The sequence below is a fragment of the Chenopodium album genome, chromosome 20 (genome assembly GCF_948465745.1).
Source record: "Chenopodium album chromosome 20, dcCheAlbu1.1, whole genome shotgun sequence".
NCBI classification, from domain to species: domain Eukaryota; kingdom Viridiplantae; phylum Streptophyta; class Magnoliopsida; order Caryophyllales; family Amaranthaceae; genus Chenopodium; species Chenopodium album.
In genome coordinates, this window is record NC_137853.1 from 21,137,293 (window position 1) to 21,148,623 (window position 11,331).

The 11,331-nt window shown below is 30.1% G+C and overlaps 1 long non-coding RNA gene across 3 annotated transcripts; it reads left to right on the forward strand.

The window, feature by feature from the left end:
- Positions 1–570: 570 nt before the first annotated feature.
- Positions 571–4,657, forward strand: LOC145599258 (uncharacterized). 3 transcript variants are annotated; one of them, XR_014103717.1, is made up of 5 exons: positions 571–1,117; positions 1,621–1,706; positions 3,177–3,264; positions 3,855–3,905; positions 4,363–4,657. It is a non-coding gene; the product is annotated as an uncharacterized LOC145599258 (long non-coding RNA). The 3 variants fall into 3 exon arrangements; XR_014103718.1 differs by lacking the exon at positions 1,621–1,706 and having other exon boundaries at positions 589–1,117; XR_014103716.1 differs by having other exon boundaries at positions 597–1,706.
- Positions 4,658–11,331: the final 6,674 nt, after the last annotated feature.

The window sequence follows — 11,331 nt, forward strand, 5'->3', positions numbered from 1 at the left end:
AATTTGTAGCGATTTAGAAACAAATTGAGGCAACAAATTTTTGAATTGTTCCTATTAGAAATTAGCCGTCTTACTAGTTGTTGCATTTTACATTTATTTGATTCAATAAGCTTTGTTTGAATGTGTTTGACTTTCATTTGACTCAATTAGCTTTGTTGAATGCATTTTACTTTCATTTGATTCAATAAGCTTTGTTTGAATGTGTTTGACTTTCATTTGACTCAATTATCTTTGTCGAATGCATTTGACTTTCATTTGATTCAAAAAGCTTTGTTTGAATGTGTTTGACTTTCATTTGACTCAATTGTCTTTGTTGAATGTATTTGACTTTCATTTGATTTAAAAAGCGTTGTTGAATGTGTTTGACTTTCATTTGACTCAATTAGCTTTGTTGAATGCATTTGAGTTTTATTTGATTCAAAAAGCTTTGTATCACTACTACATTTTTGACCTAATGCAACAGATAATTAAAGGCTAATGCAACGGTATTTTTACTACCGTTGTAATAGCATAGGCTAATGCAACGGATTCACCTTTAATATTTTAATAGGGAGAGCTAATACAACGGCACTAGAGAATCGTTGTGTTAGCCTAGCTATTTCAACAACCAAAAAAGCTGATGCAACGGTTTGTAATGAAAATTGAAAATTTAGAGGCCAGGCGCGGAAATTTTCATGACTTCCCTCTACTTTTACCCCAAATATTTTAAACCCCTTACACGTGTTGCTAGTCTAAGACCAAAAATAATAAGGAAAAAAGAGAAAAAGAAAATTGGAAAGTAAGAAACTTCTTTGAACTAAACCCATTTTCTGATTTTCCCCTTAAAAAAAAAAAAACCCATTTTCTGATTTTTCTCACATTCTTGCACTATACCCATTTTCCCCCAATTCTCCATTTTTGAAGCCCTAAATTACGATAGGAAAAGTACTCAAAAATTTATGAGAGGAAAATTGAGCAAAGAAATCTGAGCAAGTAGACGAAGGCGGCACTTAGGTGGTGGCTAATTGCTTGAATTTCAGGCAGACAAGTGGTGGCTGCGAGTTTTAGGCTACTTAAACTCCCATTTTCATCTTTCTTGTTCCTGCCTTGTGGTTGATTGCTCGAATTGTTGTTTAAGGTTTACGGCAAAGTTTTGTTTTTCAAATTGCTTAATTGAAATTTTTGTTGTTGCATGTCGTGGTGATTAATTTGAAGTTTTCGTTGTTGTGCTTGCAAATTTGTATTTGAGGCCATATATTATGATAACAGGAAGATGAAATTACTTAGTTCAAATTTGATATTTTAGAGAGATTTCACGAGTTGGGTGAGAAACGATCTGGGTAATCGTTTTCCACGATAACTCGAATTAGCGACCATATACAATCTGGTTAATTTCTGGAAAAATAGAGAAAATTTGAACTAAAAACATCAGGAAACGGAAAGATAGATAAGTTTATTTGTTACTTTGGGATCTAACCATAAAAGATGATTTGATATATGTTTGTAGACCAATCTATAAATTTTAATGTAATATGTATTTAAGCGTTTATCTAGATTTCAAGACTCTTGGCATTCAGAGTCTTTGTTAGAGTTCCTTAAACGGATGTGATGGAGTACTAATCCTTTGTAAATTTATGACAGCTTGTTGGACAAAAATTAATCTTGAGTTAGTGGTATACATTGTTGTAACTGTCATCTGAGATAAAGATCAAATGGGCAGTCTAAGGGTAAGATAACTTTTTATTTTTGATTTTTTAAATCGGACTTCCATATGAGTATATTAAACGACCAGAAAACTTGCTACCCTAACATATTTTACTCATCTTGTGTTAATCTGGTCGTCTTTTGCTAGCTGCCTGCTGACTTTTATTTATTGTTAATCTGTTATTTGGTGTCTTAAATTCTAAGTTTGCTCAATGATTTTATGTCAATAAAGCTGTAAAGATATAGTGTTGTAGTTTTGTGATATTGTGTTATGTCATTAATCTTGCAATTTGACATTCTTTTTACATATAATACGTTTGTCATACTTCATATTTAGCTTTTATTATGCATTTGAGTTCTCGTGAATTTAATTTTTTTTTGTTTTTAATAAATTAACTTTCTTAATTCTTACCCTGAGGAATGGATAGTGAAACCAAAAACTGGTGGATGTTTTCCAAATGAAATGATGAATATGAATGGGGAATAGACGAATATGTCTAAATCTGGTGCCACAATTAATCAAATATCATAAATTATTTTCTATTGCTTCTGTGTAGCTTTTGATGCATGCTGCTAACCTGACTATACCGTAGCTACTGTTGAAATGTTGATGTTGATGAATTTTTCTAATGCCCGCTGTTGCTTTTATTTTTGTATATAGTTGATGGTTTTATTGTTTGCTGCTGCTTTTAATTGTTCTATGTTCTGTTGTTGATGTTCATGCTTTTTATTATTTTATAGTCTTCTGCATCTCTAAATTGCCATCATTAGAATAGTGAAACTTTGTTTATTAAAAGCCTTGCATGCATCTTGGTATCTATAATTAATATATATGTAAAATGTTTATATAATTTGCACACTATAATTATAAGTTGGGTGGAGCTTTTAAGTAGTGTCCTGTTATTTATTGGTTAGCTAATATCCCAGATACAGGTTGAATGTTAAGCTTTAGGAATATGATTTAAAGTTGAAATTCATTTCACTTATAAAGATTATCATGAATTGGTACCACTAATTGTCCTTAGCATGTATTATGAGAAATATTCAGGCTAAGAGAAAAAATTTGATTAAAACATGAGTGAAACTTATGAGTAGTTTCCTATAAAGTAAGCTAACTAAAAGAGATTGAACGATTGAACGTGTATAATCGTGATACTATAGTGGAAACTAAGGAAAGCAGACCAAACTTCATGATTTTGTTTATATTTTTGGATGACAATGTGAGACCTGAGACGACAGCATCTCAAGCTACTGCTCATGAAGTATATGTTAAAATTTAAACTATTATGTGACAGAATAAGAATATGCATTCTTTAATTAATTACTTAGACACTTGTTATTATTTTACTTTTGTAGAGTTTAAGAAACTTGCACTGTCTAGCTTTTTTGTATGATGCTGCCTTAATTCTATTGTAGCTGTTATTGAACTGTTGCTTCTATTGATGTTATTAAACTGTTGCTTCTATTGATGTTATTGAACTGTTGCTATACAGTCCAGGAAAAAGTTGCAAAAAACCCAATGAGAAGGAATGGCCCAAGATTCAACACATCCCTTACATTATTCATTAGATTACTGAGTAGGTGCGCTCCAATCCATTCATTCAGTTATTTAGTCGTTAAAATAGTTTGTAATATTAGTATATTTTTCACTCAATCTCTAATTTGCCTCTCTTTTTCTACTTGAGCTTTGATTTAGCATGGGGGTGATACAAATTTTTCGGCAGAAATCCCCATAATAAACTATTTGAATATACCATTAATTTGCCTTTTCATTAATAAACTTTTTGAATATACCATTATTCATTAGGTTAGTAAATGCTTGTTGTTTAGCAAAAAAAAAGACACTCACTAAGATTTCACCTCTGACACTTAACATTGCTTTCGACATTGTCCTGAGACTATTCTTAATTAGTCCAGTGGCATACATGTTAAAAGTATGTACCTACTGCAATTTGTTTTATCAGTCTTAAGTTCATAATGCTTGGTGATCAACATATTAACCCCTTTCCGTTGTATCTATGAATATTGTCTTGGTGAATATTTTAGAATATTATTTTTGTTATGTAGTACTATATAAGTTGGGATCAATCTGTGGTTATCATCATAGCAGTCGCTTTTTTTTTTAATTTTTTTTTATTTCACTCTGAAAATCTCGACATTCTTTTCTGCAGTACTTTATATAATACCACCAGGCTGCCGTGAATTATATGCTAAGCTAGCAGGTTTGTCTTCTCCTTTAATGATTTTATGTGTGTCTCTTCTCCTTCTAATGATTTGAAGTTCGGTGACTTATTACAGATTCTTATATATAATTGGATTAATTTGTTTATCTGGTAAACTAATTATATCACTTAGATTTGAGGTTTCTTGAGTAGTGTTATTGAGGATTATTATGTTTGTGAAAATAAATATACTAAAAAAGAGTGGGAGCAGGTTTATGATACCAATTTGCTCTGTTCTTGTTTGATTTAATTGGTTGGTTATATATGTCTTTGTTTTACTTTATATGAACTATGGCCTTACCATTCATGTTAATATTCAAACTATTACATTTAAGAGGGGCAAAAAAAAAAAAAAAAAAAAAAAAACAAACAAACATCAAGTTCCTTTTTTTTTTTTTTGAGTGCTCGATTATTCTATAATTCCATTTTGATTTTTTTGGGGTTATTGTTTATCAAGGGAATCAGGTGGATACTGAAGCTGAAGAAGATGTTCCCGAATTGCTTTACTTGAGAAATTGGAGAAGTAGGAGAAATAAATGGAATTGGAGAAGCAAGCTAAGAGAAAAAAATGATAATGCGGTCCAAAGAATTGCTGATAATATTGTTTGGGGGACAATTTATATAATATTTTTAATTGTTTTCTTTCTTAGTTTAACTAATGATAATTTAATTTTAATTTGTAATTGTTCTTGTAGATAACATTGTGCAAACTTTTAATTCTTATTTTATTTGTATTATTATTATTATTATTATTAGTAGTACAATTATTTTTATTGGCATTAGGTTTAGGGAACCGTGGCATTAGGGTATATGCATCGTGGCATTAGGTATAGGAAACCGTGGCATTAGGTATTATAACTAATGCCGCGGCAATAATGTTGCCGTTGCATCAGGTATTGATCTAACGCAACGGATTATTGATGCCGTGGCATTAGGTCTCATATACCGTTGCATTAGACCTACTGCAACGCCAGCAGATGCCACGGTACATGGCCGTTGCATTAGGCCTAATGCCACGGATTTTGACGCCTAATGCGACGGATTTAGGGGTTGCAATATATCAAAAATGTAGTAGTGTATGAATGTGTTTGGCTTTCATTTAACCCAATTACCTTTGTTGAATGCATTTGACTTTTATTTGATTCAATATATCTCTTTTTTGTTGCTATTGAAAAAAAGTTGTCTTACTAGTTGTTGCTAGATTTCATCAAATTTTGTCTTGTTTCCATATATCAACAAATTCTGACAACTAATTTTTTATTTGTAGCGATTTAGAAAGAAATTGAGGCAATAAATTTTTGAATTGTTCCTATTAGAAATTAGCCGTCTCATTATTGTTGCTAGATGACAACAGATTTTTTATTTGTTGTCATTTAGAAATGTCATTTTACAAAACGTTTGGCAACAAAATTTCTAGTTGTTGCTATTGGGGACACTTGTTTTACTATTTGTTGCTAAAATAAAATCACATTTTAATTTGTTGCCATTAGAAACAAGTTGTGTTATAAATTGTTTCTAATTTATTAAGAGTCATTGAAGTAATTTACTTCATATGTTGTAATAAATAAAACGAAAACAAGTCATCTTGTTCTATACAAAAGAAATATTAGAAGGAATTAATAATCGTTCAATCACTTTTAGCTATAAAACGAAGGCGATAAAATAATATATATTATTTTATAAGTTCATTAGAAAGAGCATGTAAAAAATGGGAATGCTTCTTACTATTTTGCTCGAATTTGCTTGATTTTGGTTCTACAAGAGCTAAAACCCTTATGAATTGCTTTGTTTTTGTGATTTCTATGCTTAGGCAGTTACTAATACATATATTTGAAATGATTCAAGCCTTTATAAGTTCATTAGAACGAGCATGTAGAAAATGGGAACGCTTTTTACCATTTGGGCCGAATTTGGTTGATTTTGGTTCTACATGACCTTAAAACCTTATAACTTCCTTTGTTTTTGTGCTTTCTTTTGTTAGGAAGTTATAAATACATTATTTGACATGAATCAAGCCTTTTCAAGTTCATTAGAAAGAGCATGTAAAAAATGGGTGCTTCTTCCTATTCTGCTCGAATTTGCTTGATTTCGGTTCTACTAGTCCTTAAACCCTTATAAGTTGCTTTTCTTTTGTTATTTCTATGATTAGGAATTATAAATACATATATTTAACATTATTCAAGTTTTTTTTTTAGTTCATCAGAATGAGCATGTAGAAAATGGGAATGCTTCTTACTATTTTGGCCGAATTTGCTTGATTTTGGTTCTACAAGACCTTAAAACCTTATAACTTGCTTTGTTTTCGTGATTTCTTTTGTTAGGCAGTTATAAATACATATGTTTGACATGAATCAAGCCTTTTCAAGTTCATTAGAAAAAGCATGTTGAAAATGGGTACGCTTTTTCCCATTTTGCCCGAATATGCTTGATTTTGGTTCTACAACACCTTAAAACCTTATAACTTGCTTTGTTTTTGTGATTTATATGCTTAGAAAATTATAAATACATATATTTTATATGATTCAAGAATTTATAAGTTCATTAGAAAGAGCATGTAGAAAATGGAAAGGCTTCTTACTATTTTGCCCGAATTTGCTTGATTTTGGTTTAGAAGACCTTAAAACCTTATAACTTGCTTTGTTTTTGTGATTTATTTTTATAGGAAGTTATAAATACATATATTTGACATGAATCAAGCCTTTTCATGTTTATTAAAAAGAGCATGTAGAAAAAGGGAATGCTTCTAACTATTTTGCCTGAATTTGCTTGATTTCAGTTCTACAAGACCATAAAACCGTATAACTTGCTTTGTTTTTGTGATTACTATGCTTATGCATTTATAAATACATATATTTCACATGATTCAAACAATTATAAGTTCATTAGAATGAGCATGTCGAATTTGGGAATGCTTTTTACTATTTTTCCTGAATTTGCTTGATTTTGGTTCTACAAGACCTTAAAACCTCAAAACTTGCTTTGTTTTTCTGATTTATTTTCTTATGGAGTTATAAATACATATATTTGACATAATCCAAGAATTTATAAGTTCATTAGAAAGAGCATGTAAAAAATGGGAACGTTTCTTCCCATTTTGCCCGAATTTGCTTGATTTTGGTTCTACAAGACATAAAAACCTTATAACTTGCATTTGATTTGTTATTTATTTTCTTAGGCAGTTATAAATATGTATATTTGACATGATTCAAGAATTTATAATTTCTTTAGAAAGAGCATGTAGAAAATGGGAATGCTTCTTACTATTTTGCCCGAATTTGCTTAATTTTGGTTCTACAAGACCTTAAAACCTTATGAATTGCTTTGTTTTTGTGATTTCTTTTGTGAGGCAGATATGAATACATATATTTGACATAAAAAAGCTTTTTCAAATTCATTAGAAAGAGCATGTAGAAAATGGGAATGCTTCTTCCCATTTTCGCCAAATTTCCTTGATTTTGGCTCTACAAGACCTTAAAAAATTATGACATTCTTTATTTTTGTGATTTATTTTCTTAGGAAGTTATAAATACATATATTTGACATGAATCAATCTTTTTCAAGTTCATTAGAAAGAGCATGTAGAAAATGGGAACGCTTCTTCTCATTTTTCCCGAATTTGCTTGATTTCGGGTCTACCAGACCTTAAAACCTTATAAATTGCTTTGTCTTAGTGATTTCTATGCTTAGGCAGTTACAAATACATATATTTGACATGATTCAAGCGTTTATAAATTTATTAGAAAGAGGATGTAGAAAATGGGAACGCTTCTTCCCATTTGGGCCGAATTTGCTTGATTTTGGTTCTACAAGACCTTAAAACCTTATAACATGCTTTGTTTTTGTGATTTATTTTCTTAAGAAGTTATAAATACACAAGTTTGACATGAATAAAGCTTTTTCAAGTTCATTAGAAAGACCTTGTAGAAAATGGGAACGCTTCTTCCCATTATGCCCGAATTTGCTTGATTTCGGTTCTACTAGACCTTAAAACCTTATACCTTGCTTTGTCTTAGTGATTTCTAAGCTTAGGAAGTTACTAATACATATTTTTGACATCATTCAAGCCTTTAAAAGTTCATTTGAAAGATGAATGTAGAAAATGGGAACGCTTTTTACCATTTGGGCCGAATTTGGTTGATTTTGGTTCTACAAGACCTTAAAACCTTATAACATCCTTTGTTTTTGTGATTTCTTTTGTTAGGAAGTTATAAATACATATATTTGACATAAATCAAGCCTTTTCAAGTTCATTAGAAAGAGCATGTAAAAAATGGGTGCTTCTTCCTATTTTGCTCGAATTTGTTTGATTTCGGTTCTACCAGTCCTTAAAATCTTATAACTTGCTTTGTTTTTGTAATTTCAATGATTAGGAATTATAAATACATATATTTAACATTATTCAAGTTTTTTTTAGATCATTAGAAAGAGCATGTAGTGAATGAGAATGCTTCTTACTATTTTGCCTGAATTTGCTTGATTTTGGTTCTACAAAACCTTAAAACCTTATAATTTGCTTTGGTTTTTGTGATTTCTTTTGTTAGGCAGTTATAAATACATATATTTGACATGAATCAAGCCTTTTCAAGTTCATTAGAAAGAGCATGTTGAAAATGGGTACGCTTTTTCCCATTTTACCCGAATTTGCTTCATTTTGGTTTTACAACACCTTAAAACCTTATAACTTGCTTTGTTTTTGTGATTTATATGCTTAGAAAATTATAAATACATACTTCCTCCGTTTCTATTTAGTTAACGCGTTTGATTTAGGCACATATATTAAGGAGAGGAGAGAGAGAGTGATAGAGAATGAAAAATCAAGTGGGGTAGCTTGTAAATGCAAGGTGAAAAATTTACCCAAAAAGGAAACGTGTCAACTAAAAAGAAACTTCCTAAAAAGGAATACGTGTCATCTAAAAAGAAATGGAGGTAGTATATTTTATATGATTCAAGAATTTATAAGTTTATTAGAAAGAGCATGTAGAAAATGGAAAGACGTTTCTTACTATTTTGCCCGAATTTGCTTGATTTTTGTTCTACTAGACCTTTAAACCTTATATCTTGCTTTGTTTTTGTGATTTATATTGTAAGGAAGTTATTTATTTGACATGAATCAAGCCTTTTCAAGTTTATTAAAAAGAGCATGTAGAAAAAGGGAGTGCTTCTTACTATTTTGCCCGAATTTGCTTGACTTCAGTTCTACAAGACCTTAAAACCTTATAAATTGCTTTGTTTATGTGATTTCTAGGCTTATTCTTTTTAAATACATATATTTCACATGATTCAAACATTTATAAGTTCATAAGAAAGAGCATGTAGAATTTGGGAATGCTTCTTACTATTTTACCCGAATTTGCTTGATTTTGGTTCTCCAAGACCTTAAAAGCTCATAACTTGCTTTGTTTTTGTGATTTATTTTCTTTTGGAGTTATAAATACATATATTTGACATGATCCAAGCATTTATAAGTTCATTAGAAAGAGCATGTAGAAAATGGGAACGTTTCTTCCCATTTTGCCCGAATTTGCTTGATTTTGGTTCTACAAGACCTTAAAACCTTATAACTTGCTTTTTCTTTGTTATTTATTTGCTTAGTCAGTTATAAATATGTATATTTGACATGATTCAAGAATTTATAATTTCTTTAGAAAGAGCATGTAGAAAATGGCAATGCTTCTTACTATTTTGCCCGAATTTGCTTGATTTTGATTCTACAAGACCTTAAAATCTTATGAATTGCTTTGTTTTTGTGATTTCTTTTGTGAGAAAGTTATGAATACATATATTTGACATGACTCAAGCCTTTTCAAGTTCATTACAAAGAGCATGTAGAAAATGGGAATACTTCTTCCCATTTTGGTCGAATTTGCTTGATTGTGGCTCTACAAGACCTTAAAACCTTACGACATACTTTATTTTTGTGATTTATTTTCTTAGGAAGTTATAAATACATATATTTGACATGAATCAAGCCTTTTAAAGTTCATTAGAAAGAGCATGTAGAAAATGGGAACGCTTCTTTTCATTTTGCTCGTATTTGCTTGATTTCGTTTCTACCAGACCTTAAAACCCTATAACTTTCTTTGTCTTAATGATTTCTATGCTTAGGCAGTTAAAAATACATATATTTGACATGATTCAAGCCTTTATAAGTTCATTAGAAAAAGCATGTAGAAAATAGAAACGTTTCTTCCCATTTGGGCCGAAATTGCTTGATTTTGGTTCTACAAGACCTTACAACCTTATAACTTGCTTTGTTTTTGTGATTTATTTTCTTAGGAAGTTATAAATACATATATTTGACATGAATCAAGCCTTTTAAATTTCATTAGAAAGAGCATGTAAAAAATGGGTGATTCTTCCTAATTTGCTCGAATTTGCGTGATTTCGGTTCTACCAGTCCTTAAAACCTTTTAACTTGCTTTGTTTTTGTTATATCTATGATTAGGAATTATAAATACATATATTTAAAATTATTCAAGTTTTTTTAGTTCATTAGAAAGAGCATGTAGAAAATGGGAATGCTTTTTACTATTTTGCCCGAATTTGCTTGATTTTGGTTCTACAAGACCTTAAAACCGTATAACTTGCTTTGTTTTTGTGATTAATTCTGTTAGGAAGTTATAAATACATATATTTGACATGAATCAAGCATTTTTAAGTTCATTAAGAGCATGTTGAAAATGGGTACGCTTTTTCCCATTTTGCCCGAATTTGCTTGATTTTGGTTTTACAACACCTTAAAACCTTATCACATGTTTTGTTTTTGTGATTTATAAGCTTAGAAAATTATAAATACATATATTTGATATGATTCAAGAATTTATAAGTTCATTAGAAAGAGCATGTAGAAAATTGAAAGGCTTCTTACTATTTTGCCCGAATTTGCTTTAGTTTTGTTCTACAAGACCTTAATACCTTATAACATGCTTTGTTTTTGTGATTTCTTTTCTTAGAAAGTTATAAATACATATATTTGACATGAATCAAGCCTTTTTAAGTTCATTAGAAAGAGCATGTAAAAAATGGGTGCTTCTTCCTATTTTGCTCGAATTTGCTTTATTTCGGTTCTACCTGTCCTTAAAACCTTATAACTCGCTGTGTTTTTGTTATATCTATGATTAGGAATTAAAAATACATATGTTTAACATTATTCAAGTTTTTTTTAGTTCATTAGAAAGAGCATGTAAAAAATGGAAAGGCTTCTTACTATTTTGCCCAAATTTGCTTGATTTTGGTTCTACAAGACCTTAAAACCTTATAACTTGCTTTGTTTTTGTGATTTATTTTGTTAGGAATTATAAATACATATATATTTGACATGAATCAAGACTTTTCAAGTTTATTATAAAGAGCATGTAGAAAAAGGGAATGCTTCTTACTAGTTTGCCCGAATTTGCTTGATTTCAGTTCTACAAGACCTTAAAAC